Source organism: Ambystoma mexicanum, chromosome 1p, assembly GCF_040938575.1.
Source record: "Ambystoma mexicanum isolate Mex_15411 chromosome 1p, UKY_AmexF1_1, whole genome shotgun sequence".
Taxonomy (NCBI): Eukaryota; Metazoa; Chordata; class Amphibia; order Caudata; family Ambystomatidae; genus Ambystoma; species Ambystoma mexicanum.
The window spans coordinates 1,448,552,405-1,448,567,753 of NC_090921.1; the positions used below are offsets into that span (position 1 = coordinate 1,448,552,405).

General features: G+C 43.9%; 1 long non-coding RNA gene across 1 annotated transcript in view; it reads right to left on the bottom strand.

The window, feature by feature from the left end:
- Positions 1 to 1,234: 1,234 nt before the first annotated feature.
- LOC138579548 (uncharacterized) overlaps positions 1,235 to 15,349 on the bottom strand; it is a 282,386-nt gene continuing 268,271 nt past the window's right edge. The window contains exon 4 of the long non-coding RNA XR_011304084.1: positions 1,235 to 1,424. This is a non-coding gene — a long non-coding RNA (uncharacterized lncRNA). The remainder of the gene's footprint in view (positions 1,425 to 15,349) is intronic.

The window sequence follows — 15,349 nt, forward strand, 5'->3', positions numbered from 1 at the left end:
GGATCCTCTCAATATGAATTTTCCCAGTTATTGATTCATTTTAGATTAGCAGTAAGCTTTTTAATGTTTAGTTTGGTTGAAAGATCTAATTTGAGACTTTGTGGGGCATATTTGAGCCTTATCATAGCTAGAAAATGATGCTTCCCATTGGCATTGAAAACATTTTGATTGTAATTTTTCTAATGCACCACGTAAAATGCCAAGCTCGTCCAAATCAAAACTCCCTTTAATAGAAAATTGTTGCTCTGTCCTGAATCTGGTATAATAATGCAATTTCAAAAGCGATTTGCCTGTGTATGCACCATGTGTGTGGTACATATCGTATGCTTTCGTGTTCGCGTCTGGAGGCCTAAGCTTCGAGGAACCAGAACCCATGCTAAGTCCATGAAAATAATAGTGCCGCGATACACAGGTGGTTGGGTGACTGTGAAAAGCACAGTTCAAGAAGCTTAAAGACAAACCATCTATTTGAGATTGCTATCCTCAAAAGAGTACAGTGTGAAAAACAAGGTAGGGCGAGGAAGACTGTGGGAAGCAAGACTTTACAATGCTGAAAGAAGATAACAAAATGGAGGTCGATGCCCATACAAGAGGGACGAACGGAACCCTGCCCGGTGTCATCCGTCAAAAAAAACGTAACTTAACTAACGGTGTACAGATGATTGTGGCAGTTAGCCGTTTTAGCGTGAAAGAAGAAACATAAATACATGGACTAAAAGTGAGAAGGGAGGCAAGGAGATGTGTTTTCTTTTCGGCTGTGCCTTCCTGTCGGTGCTGGTATGCGTTTAGCTAACAACTGAAATTAGGACTGAAATGGCCGTGTAATAAATACAGGCAGCATTAAAGTGGAGCTGGGCGTCGGCGCGCACAGCTGAGAGTGGAGAGTTAGAAAAACATGCTGTATTTTTCTTAGGCCTGTTATGCTAGCACACCTAAGGAGCTTCGAAACTGGCATGAGAGTGCCACATGCTTTTGACTTAGGTTGAGAATGCATTTAAAACCGATCGTGCCGCACCTGAAAATGCACATAGAAACAATCTTACACTTAATAAGAACTCTGCAGGCTGAAGCTATGGTCACCTTCACTTGGGAGTAAGCAGAAGGAAAACGTGGTGAAGCTGTGGTGTGTTAGCGTGCTGTGAGAGAACTGAACTACAAAAATGTTAACAATCATAACATTTTATAAAGCAAACATGAGGTTGTTTACCAATCAGCCATTTTAGTTGTGCATCTATGCAGTTTTGTTCACATCAGCACTGTAAATTGTCAGCAGGCACGCCCAGACCTGCATCAGAGTCACAGAGAGATTGGCAACTTTTGTGAAAAGGGCATGCTAAGCTTTTTACAGCTCATAACTTTTGAGTAAATATGTTTGTGGAGTGTGTCGAGAAGCAGGCGTGATGTCCAAGAGTTCATGGCAGCATCTGTGGAGAATAAATGCTTGGCATGAGCAACAATGAGACACGCTGAGCCAGGCCTAAGAGATAAACACATGTATTCTTATTAGGCACAAATGACAGCTGAGATTTGGAAAGAGTGACTGACACACGACAAGTCCACATGCAGTTGTCGGGGACATCTCTGCACATTACATGGAAGAGGCAGCTTATATAGCCAAATCAATAATATAAAGTCACACTGGCCCGAATCATGGTGGGCGTTACCAGACAGGTTTCCACAAGGTGACAGTTAGTTGCAACATCTGGCGTAACAGCGAGGCCTTGTGTTTTCTTACCCTTTCGTAACATAGTTTTCCACTAGCATAGCTTCGGTATCTATTCTATGGAAAACAACATATCACTAATGGCATAGCAAAAAAGGTAATGATCGAGAAAAGAGAAGCCAAGCGTGGAAGTGTGACGTTGGGTTGCTGGGCTGCAGCAGAATCCGCCAGGCCTGGAGTGTGTGCAATTTGTAAAGATGATCATACGTGGCTACAAAGAATGGGCCTAGTGAAAACGATAACATAAAAATATTCTGCACAGCAAGTGTATTCCAGTTCCCTCCCAAAATAGTCAACCCTCCAAAGCTGCTAGTTCAAGAAGGAGTTGTGCTATATACATCTGCTACAATAATCTCCCAATCAAGTTTCTGGTTGAGTCAAGTGGTGGCCCATCTTCTACGTTAGATTGGAACTGACCAGAGGCGTTGCTGGGGGGGGGGGGGGGCTAAGGGGGCTATAGCCCTGGGTCTTTTGGATATAGCCCCGGATAGACTCTCAGGAGCTGCAACCAAAAGGCTAGCTAGCCCCGAGTCCCGGCAGTCCTGACATTAGCGTAGCCCCGGGTCTTTTCCAGACCTAGCAACACCCTTGGAACTGATCTTTTAATACAGGTACCTAGATTTCTGTGAATCATAATAGCCACTCCTACGTTAAGTTGAATTTTGCTCAAATTCTATTGGTTTCATTATAAACTGTCTAGTCATACGGTTCCTATGACTGTAGGCAATATGAGATTCTTGCAGACGAAGAATTGAGGCGTCGGTAGACTTAAATGAAGTATTTAAATTACTGCAAGAGGTCCATTAAATGTCTAGGATGAATTTACTAGTCCAAATATGGATTTGGCATTAGTGAGTTGCATTTCCTGATGGGTTATTATGAAATTCTTTTCTTGCAATCCTTGGCATATTATAACGTTTTCCTTCCCCCCTCCCCCACCATTTGCATGAACCCTGCAAATGCCCACCACACACATCTTGGAGACTGTGCCTAATTAGACGTTTGTAATCTATCTCATATCTTTTCAGCACGACTCCTTTGTGGCTGCTATAGGTAAGTGGGCAAACTGAAGCTGCTTTAGCTCCTCTGAACTATTCACTTGTGTGCATACATGGAGTAGAGTAAGTATGCACAACAGCCACTTCTCTCCAACCTAATTTGCAATAGGTGCATCTCCTCTCTGAGCTGGAAAATCTCGGGACCCATGACTGATCTTGTGACATAGGATTGCTGTCCCATGAACTTGACATCATGACCGTGGTAAACTAGACTGTGACATGGGGCCTCATTAAGAGGTTGCCGGTAACCCATAGGACTCCATGGGAATGGGCCCACTGAAGCACCAGCACCGTTTTTAATGGTGCCGGTGCTTCAATGGAAAACCTGCTGGCGGGGGCTTAACATACCAGCAGGTCAGGCCTGCCCGTTGTTCAGTGTCCCTTCCAGCAGACTCAGAGTGTCCCCGTCCGGAAATAAAGGTGCTGGTGTTGTTACCAGCACCTTTATTTCCCGACTGGGTCACTCGTAATGAGGCCCATAGACTTTAAGATGTAAAAGAGAGGACCTTTGTAGTGTAGTGACCTTTGATTGATGGTGGCCTGCAGTTACAAATAGCTCACTACCAATATCAGCACCCTAACTCCTAAAAACATTCATTTACTATAGATGGAGTAACACAGCACTGTGATTGGCTCATGACTACTGTGGTAAAGATTGTTCCAATGCAACAGAAGGAGAAAGAAAGTAAGATGCCACTGCACTTGGGCCAAAAGGGCACAGCTAGGATTTCTAATCATACTCTAAATACTGCCACAGGTACCTGGACTGTAATACAGTTTGAACAAAGCCGTAATTCTTATTTACATTGCTAAAAGTTAAAAAAAAAAAAAAAACATTAGTAGAGCAGCTCCACATATAATAATAAGCCAGAAAAGGGAATTTAATGCATTTGAAGATTGATTTCCATCACGTAATTTCCTGCTCTGTAGTTTCAGACATTTTGTTTTTTGTGAAGCTTTTCTGATGCTCCAAGTGAATTCTTTGGTACTCATATTTCATATAGTTACAGTGAATTTTTATGAAAGCCTCATCTTAGTCACTTGATTTCAGGATGCAGGGGGTAAAGTAAAATGTCCTCCTCATTTTCAATGATCTTTGGTAACCATGGGCCTGATTCACAGAGAGCTTTCCTATGGGATGTCACCATTGTAAAACGCTTCTGTAAATCAGGCCCCATGCGTCTAAATGTTGCATACATTATTGTCTCTTTTCCTATGACACATGTGCAACTGATATTCTAGATTCCTTCCATTTGTTTGATTAACTCTCTTTCCCTGGTTACATGCTTGCCGATGTGTCTTTCCAGTGTGTGTTAGTCTTCCTTTGCCGCAGGTGTCTGATGTTGTGTTGCGCGTTCTTCCTTCCTGGTTTTCTCTGCATGAGTGGTGAGGTCATGAGAGTTTTGAGAGTGGAATGTAGGGTTAGCGCGCCCAGCTGAGAGGTCGTATGATAGTTGGAGAGAGGCGGGGCTGAGAGTGAGGCTGTGGCTGAGGATCATCTCTATTTTGCCTGCGTTTTGTGTCGCGTGCAGCTTTGGGGCTGCAGCTGAACTATCCTGTGGTGTAATTTATAAAGACGATTTCCTTTTGAACATGAGGCTACTGGTCATCTCTGGCAAAGGACACCTTACAACATTGGCGAAAACAAAACCCACTACAGTGGATTTAAGTGCCTGCTGTACTACCTGCACTGTGCTGGGGGGAAGAGTAAAGGACACTTACTGCCTCCTAATCATCTGCCAGTAAAAGCCAGCCTCCAGAGCTGCCTGGGCTTCGAGCTGAGGTCCATGCCGCTGCCATCCATGTGTTAGTGCCTGGCTGTGAATCGAATAATTCAGTATCCTTAAAGTGCAACCTTTACCCACTGCTGAGGTGTACCTCAAGCTACTTGTTATGTGCCTGCTTTTGGTGTACTCTGAGACAAGAGGTGCGCATCACTTTACCTATGTTTGGCTCTGTTGGTGTATTCAGCTTGTTAGCGCCTCTGCTTTCCTGCTGGCCCTGTAAGTGTGTTCCATCAGCTGCACTTGCACTGAACTGGAGGAGGACATTGTGAGTGACCTCCATGGTGACGTGGGCTAATATTCGGGATAAGCGGTTACTACAATTCACACACTCCAAGGAACGCCAATGCGTACCATGTATGCTGTTCCTTTACGATTGGGGGTTAAGTTGGCTTGTGATGAGTATTCAGCATTGACGTCATCTTATTGAATGCATATGTCAGGCCCTCTACTGCAGGACGATGGATTGTCCCAAAGTTTTGATCATGCATAGGTGGTACTTGTTAGATGATGGTATAGTTGTATGCTATCCTGGATCCCTTTAATAAACTCATAGGCTAGAGGACCAATGTCGGCAGGAGTTTCAACATGGATTATGAGGTACTGTTCAAGTGAAATGGTCACCTAATGGAAGAATAATTTTTGAGGCTAGGCTGAGAGTGAGCATGTATCGGTCCCTGTTTTACCTAAGTCCTGGGGTTTATGGTCTTTGATTCGAATACATTGCATCGAAAATGGAATGCATCGAAACATTTTCAACGAAAACTGTTCCATCGAATTACCAGACATTTAATGCAATGTGTTTATGCATTGAAAACCTTTCACCGAAAAGGTTTTTGTTGTATAAACACTTTACATTTTTTGCATGAAATTCGATGAAACATGCTTAACGTTAAAACATTGCATGGAGCTGTCCAGTGCTGAAATATTCCAAGTATTTCGGCACTGGCCAGCTTCATGTTACGGTTTAGTGTTTATTGTTTCCCCCCCAACCCTGAACCTAACGAAATTTATTCAATGAAAATACATTTTGATGGAAAGGGTTTTCATTTAATAAAATTTGTTAGATAGTAATTCGAGGAAACTCATTTCGATGGATAGACTAGATAACAAGTCCTGTGTCCTGTATAGCTTTGGAGCAGAACTATCATGTCCTATAATTAATAAAGAAGATTTTGTTTTGTACCTGCGTCTTCTGGTCATCTCAGAGAAATAAAACCTTACAACATCTCACTTCTTTGAGGTCTAGTGGATGATCACATTTAGTCCTTCATTTTGTAGCTCCTGATGCGCAATGCACTGATCTACCTCATCATAAATATTTCCCCAGCTTTCCCTGATTAAGACAGAAGAACTATTCTTACAGAGCATTGCTGAAGTTAGAATTACCATGGAAGTTGCTTTTTCTTATACTTTTAGTGCATGTACTCCTCAATAAGTGTTATTTTCGCAATGTTATTTTTTTTACTTCCCCCACCTCAAGAGGCCATGCATGCATGGCCACCAACTTGAGAATTTCTGTAAAATACAGTGGCCCTCATTCCGAGTTTGGTGGTAGTCATGGCGCCATTTGCACCATGACTGCCACCAATAATGGTACCGTGTCCGGATTGGTGCAATGGGGACTTACCGGTCTATTCCGACCTTGGCGGGAACGGTAAGTCCCCATTCACCAAACCATTCCCCATTCCCAATTTAGCCCCCATAGGGCTCAAATGGGAATGGGGAGGGCGCATATAACGGGCTGGCGTATGTCAAGCCCGTTATTTGTGCCCTGGTCCCTTAACGGGTCCCGTCCATAACGACAGGTCAGACCAGGCGTTAAAGGAGGGACCCGCTAAGGGACCTTGTAGTAGGGCGGTAAGGGATTACGGGCACCGATCTCCTTACCGGTGCCCGGTATCCCTTACCGCCCAACTTGGAATGAGGCCCAGTATGTTTATTCATGATTCGCATAGAACTATGAATATCTTAGGATTCTAGTTTATATATTTATTTCTTTTATTTAAGCATTTGTAACAGCACACCAATCCCATGGGCATCTAGGCACTAGGTACAGTAGACTAATCAGGTACAGATGTAAACAAATACGGCAAGTACACATATGAAGGTGGAATCAAAGAAAAAAGTAAGAGTGTCAATTGATGAATTGAGTTTTGAGCTTCTTCCTGAAGCTGTTATAGGAAGGTTCATCTCGAAGCGGGTGGCGAGTTTGTTCCAGAGTATGGAGGCACAGACTGGGAAGCTGTCTCCCCAGCTCTCTTGAGGTTAAATCCTGGGGTGGTGAGGCAACGATTGTAAGGTGCTCTTAATGGTCATGCTGGGATATGCTTTTTAAGTTTTCAAACCCGGTACAGAGGGCCGTTGTTGCTCAAGCAGCGATAAGTGATGGCTAAGATCTTGAAGTTGATTCTTTCTTTTACAGGGAGCCAGTGGGCGATTTGAAGTTTTCTCAGGTTTGTGGATGAAGTGCCGCAGCGCAGTGAGTTGCAATAGTTAAGTTTCTGAGCAGACAACGGATCGTGCAACTTTGAGTCAGTTCTGGGGGGACAGGAAGGGTTTGCTGGCAGTGATAAGCTTAGTACGTATCCTGAAGTGGAGGCGATGGGGTTCATGTGTTGTGTCATGTTTAGGGAGGAATCGAGGAAGACACCTAGGGTTTTCACTGAGTTGGCCACTGGAATGGTGTGGCAATTGATGGTGAATGATTTGTAAGATTGGTGTAGTTTGGCTAGTCGGGTCGGGGAACCGATGAGGAGAAGCTCTTTCTCATTGACATTATGACAGAGGGTTTGTGTGGCCTTCCATGATTTTATGGACTTGCATATAGTATTTACTCCGAGGGAGTACTGCGTGTGGCTGCTGGTGAGTGGGCATTTCATCAGCACAGTTGATGCCTGAGATGCCCAGCGAGTCTAGGTGGTCAAATAGTGGCTTTGTGTAAATGTTATATAAGGTGGGAGGGGCACAATGGCCTTGAGGTACTCTGCAAGGTGTTTTAGTGGCGCATGCAGCTGCTTCACTGGCAAAGACCTGCAAGGTTTTATCAGCAGGGAATTTGGCAATCCAGTTGGCAACGTCCGGAGAGCAGTGAGATGAAGACGTGAGGTGGTGACAGAGAGTTTGGTAATCGACAAGGTCAAAGGCCACCGAAATGTCAAGGAAGGGAAGGAGGGAGAGGTTGCCTAGGTCGTAGGCACATCCAGCTGGTTCTTGAGCCCCAGGAGGGCTTTTCCGGTAAAATGCTTGGGACGGAATGCTAATTGCTGAATGCCCAGAATATGATGACGTTCTAGAAATTCCTGGTGTTGTAGGTCTGTCAATGATTTTTAGGAGGAATGGCACAGTGGTGATAGGTTGATAGTTGATTGGAATGGTGCGGTCAAGGGATGTTTTGTTTATTAAGGGGGGATCCATGATTATTTGAGGGCCAATGGGAGGAGGCACGAACTGGAAATCTGACTCTCCTGGTGCTCTTGAGGTGAAATCTCTGTACCTTGTTTAGAGGGATGTTGGGTGGTGGTAGTGTGATGCTAGAAAGCTTGGCTTTTTTTCTTAGATTGCAGCAGTGTGATTTTGTTGTTAAGGGTGTCTTGGATGATGTTCCACAAAGAGTTGTCTTTAATGAGGGTGTAAGGTGGCAACACAGGTGTCTCCAGTTCTCTGAGAATAGCAAAGAGTTTGTGGGAGTTGCATGATGCCTTGGTGGTGATTCTGTCGTTAAAGTCGGCCGCTTTGGCAGCATGGATGTTTTTATTCTGTAGACGTGGGAGATCTTGGCAAAGTGGGCTTTGTTGGCAGGTTTGGGTTCTTTGTGCCAGGCAGCTTCAGTTGCACTTTTGGTTGAGCAGGTGTCTCTAGGTTCCTTGGTATACTGGGAGTTGAGGTGTTGTTTTTTTAGCTTTCCGGGATTTTAGGGGGCCAGGAGGTCTATGGTGTTGCTGAGCAGAGTGTTATAGTGTTGTAGCAAGGAAGCCATGGCGTTGGTAGAGTGGAAGGGGTGCCGCAGGAGAGGGAAGACCCGGGCATTGGTCAGGTTGCGGGTGCTGTAGATGGGAGATGGGGAGGGTACTGTGATAGGTTTGGCACAGGGCCCTTTGTTTTGGCCAGCAGATGGAAAGGTGAATGAGATGGTGTGGTGGTATGACCATGGACAAGGGAAGTTAAATTCGATGGCAATGTCACTTTTGTGATCTAGAATCCAGTCCAGTGTACGGCCATGGGGGTGAGTAGGTTTAGTGACCCGTTGCGTGCAGTCCAAGGCTTTGAATGCGTGGTGGCTTCTAGATCTGAACTGTCATTGTACCCAAGGTTAATACAAGTAGCCGGTGGGGTGTAACCAAAATGTATGTGCGCTATTCTCCAAAGTTGGTAGTTGACTACGCGGGATCAATCCCGAACGGAAAACGTTATTGGGCTATTTGGACATAGTCAACAATTAAGAAGATTGGGTATACATTACCATTTACTACATAAAAGGAGAATCATTCAAGAGTCAGATTATCTGGCATTGGAAACTAACATACACACTTGGAGAAAAATTTGTTTTGGAGCATTCGCCAATAACATTATGAGGAGTATCATATAGGAGCCAGCACTTCTGACACTGCTGGACAAGATAGACACTGTGTTCATGTGAGGATTTTTATAGATCAGTAATAGAATCCACACACCATCCAAGGATAATTGAGATATACTCTGAAGAAGTCGCCTTGAGGATGACCATGTAAGTCGAAACACGTGTTGGCTCTTCCAAAATTTCAGAATTGAACACACTTTGAGGGAATTTACCCTGAAAGCTGTTCTGGACACTGAATTATTGACAAATAAATTCATCCTTTGTGCAATTAAGGGTTATAGCGCAGTTTGACAGAATCCAAACCTTTCTGTACACAAGGTTAAGGTCGCTGAGGATTAAGAGTTGGGAGGTGGTCTTGAGATTGGAGAGGATGAGCTGAGAGAGGATGTTGTCAAAAGGGGGGAGTGGGCCAGGAGGGCGATAGATGAGGTGGAAGGTGATGGTGGAGTTAGGTGAGCATTTAAGTTTGCTCACCTAACTCCACCAAAGTGAACTGCTTGCCCAAAACTAGGCACACATTTTAAATCCACTGACTACTTCACTAGAATTACAATGTTTGGGATGGGAAACACCAGACAAAACTTTTCTCAAAGCAATGGTTTTTAATGAACCCATGGCTAAGTTTCAAAGTTACTTAGAAATGTCACCTATGTAGCCTTTATATACCTGAACAGCCTTGACAATCTTTCTCGTTAACCAAAGCCTTTAAAGAACTTAAATAGTTGTCTGTAAAATAGTGGCAAATGAAAATATGGCCCCCATGTGGGTATGATTTTATAGCTGAACAAATGTGCATACGTATCGACGGATGAAGATGTGTGCATAGATTTGATATCAATATGTGTGGAGAGGTCAAATGCGACAGTGTGAAACAGCACGAACATGTGCTTTTTTGTAATGGTGGTACTGAGTTGGTGTTTTTTTTCGCCGCCGTTGTTGTTTGATGCATGTTTATATTTTGGACGATGTTAAAAAGTGAATCAAACATGAAAAGGGAAAACTGTTTTGTTTATCATGCCCCCCTCCTACGGCTCGCAATCACATATTCATTATAAGAACATCAGACAACGAAATCAGCTCAATGTCCCAAGACATGGCACTGTGCCAAGTGGGATCTCCTGTGGTGGAAAGGCAATGGACCGTCCCCACATTCTACCAGTAAGCGCGTATGCTAAAGACCCCAAATGACCTAAGTGGTAGATATCAGCACAAGACACAAGGGCTAAATACATGTTTTCAAGTTCCAATTTTTTTCCCTCGCATACAATGTAATGTGTACATCAGTGCCACTTTTCCAAATCAAAGTTATCCCTACCGAGTATCGCTGAGGTTGGCACAGTTAATCAGTGGTAACTGAGCCACCCAACACCCCCAAACATATATGGGTGCTGCATCCCGGCATTTTATCACCATGTCCGTGCTTCCACAGAGTTAAAGCAACAACATCCTCTGAGGGGCTGAGAATGGTGAACACGGAACAACAATTGTGCCATCTAATCTGTTGGCAAGGCTCTGCACAACTGACCCGATAATAATGGTGTGTTATTTATATAACACGTCTGCCTAAACCCGTTATATCGAACATATTTACGTACAGCATCGCCCAACCAAACGTGGTAGTCATTTACTGACCTCGGAAGGATGAATGGCTGAGTTAGCATTGCTAGGATTCGAACCTGTAAAATGCTGATTCCACACAGACAGCATCAGTGAGCGCTCAACTGCTGAGCTATCCTGCCGAACTTATTTTATAGAACAGTACAGACGAGCTCGTGGCATACTGCTAGACGAGAATGAAAAAACATCTCAAATTCGTGTTTTAAATTGCCCTCACGTCATCTTTTTAAAATATTAGGACAAGGGTTGCCTTTTGCTAAACAAGCTCTCGTACATATTTTGATGGGGAAATAAAGTACAATACTATCATATATGAAATCCCTCCTGCTGGTCCTTTAAAGCCACGATCTGTATAAGCCATGATTGTTGGACTGGAAGCGAGCCGTGCCCTTTCTTTTCTCCTCTGCACTTTGAACATAATAGGTGTTACTGCCAATAACGTTTTATTTAAAGGACCTGTGCAGCTGGGGATTGGAATGAATGTAATTATCAATGCACTGTGAAAAGAACCATTAGAGCAGGAATCCGGAACACCACGAATTCAAAATAAACAAAGGCTATTAAAAAACAATTGCCTCAAATAAAGTCAGTTTTCCTCCATTTTGCAAATGTAAATACAAAAAAAACGAGAAAAGCAAATGTAAACAACTATGCCGACTGGTGACATTCCTGCACTTGAAAAAAGGCAAATGACTAGCTGGCTCATTTAACTTCAAATCTATGCTGTCTATGAGAAGGTCGTTCGAGTGCTATTCACGGAAAATGAGAATTCTAATGTATTCGAAAAGTTTCAGCTTCACAAGGTAGAGTTGTCATTAAAACTGGAGTTAATGCTTATTGCGGAGAAAAAGCCTGCTTTATCATATAAAGTGGTGCATGGTGGATTCGAGATAGAAATCAGTGTACACATTTTTCATGATTATAATTGTGTAAGACAATGAACAGAAAATGATAATAAAAATAAAAAGGTGGAACTGGGTCTCTACATGGACAGTATACTATATCTGGGTTCTGGGGTTACTCTCCTATGCGTTTTACTTTCATTTGTATTTTGAGGTATTTTGTTAGGGTTACAGCCTTATTATACTTTTGTGCATTTAAAAATGGCTATTTTTGTAGACCTTATTACTGGCAACATTTTCACACTTTGCACTGATTGACTACATTTTTGACAACGACTTTTTGCTGGCAACATGTTCACATCGAACCCTTCTCCTTTCTTTTATATTGGTGGAACAGGTCATATGTTTAAATAATGTCAGCAGTTAACTTGCCTGCTGCCTTCTATAGCACTGACTCTAGAGAGCTACACTGAGTCTCCACTCGAATTGCCCCAGGATGTGCAGGCACTGTACAAAATAAAGATGCAACTTGGATGCAGATGTACAATGTTGTAAAAGGCTACCGCCGCAGAACTGCATTACATAGGGTTATTTGCAGGTATTGTTGTATACTATATTACGTCGGGCTACCACTGCGTATTATTTGTCATGTTAGTAGAACATGAACAACCCACACTTTGATGTGACTGCGCAGCACTTTTGTTTCAGTGACTAGTGCATCCTTTCACTGCCAGAGTTCCATTAGGATAGAGTACGGGTCCCAGGGGGTAGGAATGGAATATGTGCCATAAGGCATAGTATTAGGATATCAAACATGATGGCCCACAGTGCGCCTAGGAGTGTGTACCTGCGCACAGTGTTGCTGCAACCTGTGCATGCATGTGCAGTAGAAGGGAATGTTGGTTGCGGTTTCACGCAAGCAGGAAGTTAGAGGGCCTCATTCCGAGTATGGCGGTAAGGGATAGCGGCCACCGCTAACGAGAGCGGTGGCGGTAATCCCTTACCGCCATACTCCGAGTTCCCTTTGCGCCATGGAGGTTTTAACACCTGCTTTGAGCAGGTGTTAAAAACCATGGCGCTAAGGGACCTTGATGTTAATTACGCCACCGTAATTTACGGTGGCGTAATTAACGCCTTCCCCACTCCCATTATGCCCTATGGGGCAAAAATGGGAATGGGGAAGGGTAAATGGGGATTGGGAAATTACCGCCCCGCCACCCTTGGAATGGGGCGGTAATTCCGCCATCCACCAAAGCGCTGCCGGTCCGGGTACGGCGTCAACCAAGGCGTTAATAGCGCCATTGGTTAGCGCCGTACTCGGAATGAGGCCCAGAGTGTTTTACAATACTGTTTTAGGTGCCTGATATCACACGGTGATGCTCTACAGTGCCATAGAAAATTCTGCTTTGATAGGCTCAAGGTGCAAACATCAAGGAATGATAAAAACATACTTTGGGCCCAATTCATGGAAATGTGCGCAGAAATCCTGCAAGGTCTGTGCGCTGAGAAGTACACTGCATGAGCCTGCCCGCAGAATCAAAAATGTGTGCGTGCCCCGCGTATTCATGGAATTCACTGCGCAAAAGATCCATAACCGCAAGTCGCAGCGAGAACGCCCCCCACACGCCCACACATACAGCATAAACAGCCAGAACAGCTACCACTGGGCGCTCCCCAAACAGTGCTTGGGGTCCTCGCAAGCAGGCCTGCATCTCAAGGACCCTGTGCAGGGTCCCGCGTAACTGTTGGCGGCACCCCGACAACATTTGTATTAAAAATCAGAAGCCGGTCTTAACTCAGAATATCAGTGTGTGAATCCCTGTAAACCGTTCCTGCACCCCGCTACACTGCTTAGGCATACCCCTAAGTTAGATCGGAACCCTGGTTGCGTACACGCACACCTAAATGTGATATGCAAACCCACCTCTGCACTTCAAATCCTATGTGAACGTGTACTTACACCTGCCTTCAGTTGGCGTAGTGATCGAGGGATTTGCGTGGGAATTTCTCTACTGAGAGGCTGCGTGGGTGGTCCCGTGAATTCGTGTAATTTGGAGCAAATGTGGGCATGCGCGGGAATGCCTGCAGGCCGTTCCTTGTAACGCTTACTTTTTTGCATGTTCTTCCCCATTTTCTGTGTTCCGTCCTGTTCCCAGCCTCTCTTGTGCTTGGCACTCGGAAGCTCGCTGAGACCTGCCAGGCCTGCATGAACTCCATGCAAGTCCCAAGAAAGTCCTGCACAGTTGGCTCCATAAATCGACGAATGCGGATTTGGACGCAGCTTGGCAAGTATGTCCCCTATTTGCCACTCAAATAATTCCATGAATCGGGCCCTTGGATGGAATGTTGGTTTATTTGCCATTGGTAGTTTGCATCCCTATAATCTATGTCTCCACCTAGGACCCGACTGTTATTTCATTCAAGAAGAGAGCGGGAAGTGCAAAACAATCTTGTGAAGGTTTTCCTAAAGGTGAAACGTGTCTCCACGCTGCCAAAACATGTTGGCATTCTGTGACAATGATTTGCAGCCGGTTTGAGCAGTTTGAATTTAAGGTGCATCCAGTGAAGAGCTCAGCGGGCAAGGGAAAATACCTTCAGGCTTACGAAGCAGAAGATGGGAAGACTTGAGAAAACGTCCAGTCATGGGAAAATGACGTAGGCTTAGGATTCTGGCTTTTGGTTTCTGAACATGCTGGAGTCTGACAATTAGGTATACAAGAGCATTTAAGAACAGGTCATTGGCATAGTTGGGGAATAGGAGTGTTAATGTCATGATTGCCTAAAATCATTGTGGAAAGGAAATGAATTAAAGATGTTAAGGTTTGGAAGAAGTATTCTTTGATTTCTGAATTAAAGGGACTCCCAAGTCCAGCTAAGCAGTGCTGTCTACTCCCTCTCCCAAGAGCTGCGCGTCAGCTTGCTAGTCTTTTTTCACTGTACCATATCAGTGAGTTTTATTTATATTGTTTTAAAAATGATTTCACTGCAAGGGAGTGAGAAACAGCCAAAATGCAAAACATGAAGATGTTTTATTATTTTTTTGTTTGCACGTTTTATTCCTGAATAGACTTTAGTCTGTTGCTTATACCTGTTGGGGTCAGTCATATTTGGTAAGACTAAAACGAAGGCTGTGCTGGCTTAGCAGTAGTTCAGTAGAGCGTTCTGCTTCCTCGCCCCACTTCAGAAGATACTGCTCCTTTTTCATTTAAGCATTTTGCTCTACAGGTGAGGTCTGCTCATACTGTATTATGTTGATTTCACTGTTAGGGACAGAGGACCCCTGTAACTATGTGGGCAGTAGCGACAGTTTTCTACTTGCAAGTGTATGTTTTAGTGCAACCATCTCCAGAATGCTGCAATTCCAATTAAGTAGGACCAAATTCATGGACAATGGAACAACCCACACCCACACAAGATTTGACCAATTCATTATTCTAAGCCTACATTTACAAACGAAGGTAACTTCAGTCTATGGGGTTCAGGCACCACAACCTCATTCCCACCCTCTGCGACAAGAAACAAGCTATGTTGTCAAAATAATTCCTTTTATTTGAAATAGACTACATGATAATGTATAGGTCACTCCCCATCTCTTAATACAAGAGCATTTCTCCTGAAATATTGTTGACAAAAACAAAAAGAATATACCATATATATGTCTATGAAAATGTAACAATGGTATTCAATGTTCAATACTTAATCGAAACAACACACACTCATCTATCAATAGGTGAGTACATTCTGAA